This window comes from Mastomys coucha, unplaced genomic scaffold (genome assembly GCF_008632895.1).
Source record: "Mastomys coucha isolate ucsf_1 unplaced genomic scaffold, UCSF_Mcou_1 pScaffold21, whole genome shotgun sequence".
Lineage (NCBI taxonomy): Eukaryota > Metazoa > Chordata > Mammalia > Rodentia > Muridae > Mastomys > Mastomys coucha.
This window is the reverse complement of record NW_022196904.1, coordinates 17,317,724-17,317,986: the sequence shown is the minus strand read 5'-3', so window position 1 is coordinate 17,317,986 and position 263 is coordinate 17,317,724. Positions and strand designations below refer to the sequence as shown.

At 45.6% G+C, this 263-nt stretch overlaps 1 protein-coding gene across 1 annotated transcript in view; it reads right to left on the bottom strand.

Annotated features, from left to right (window-relative positions):
• LOC116100302 (NACHT, LRR and PYD domains-containing protein 5-like) overlaps positions 1-263 on the bottom strand; it is a 36,117-nt gene that overhangs the window by 20,977 nt on the left and 14,877 nt on the right. The window lies entirely within an intron of this gene.

Below are 263 nucleotides of genomic sequence, written 5' to 3'. Positions count from 1 at the left end.
ACAACTCTGAGATTCCACCTCACACCAGTCAGATTGGCTAGGATAAAAAACTCAGGTGACAGCAGATGTCGGAGAGGTTGTGGAGAAAGAGGAACACTACTTCATTGCTGGTGGGATTGCAAGCTGGTACAATCACTCTAGAAATCAGTTTGGCGGTTTTTCTGGAAATTGAACATAGTTCTACGGGAGGACCCTGCTATACTACTCCTGGGCATATACCCAGAAGATGCTCCAACATGTAATAAGGACACATGCTCCACCAT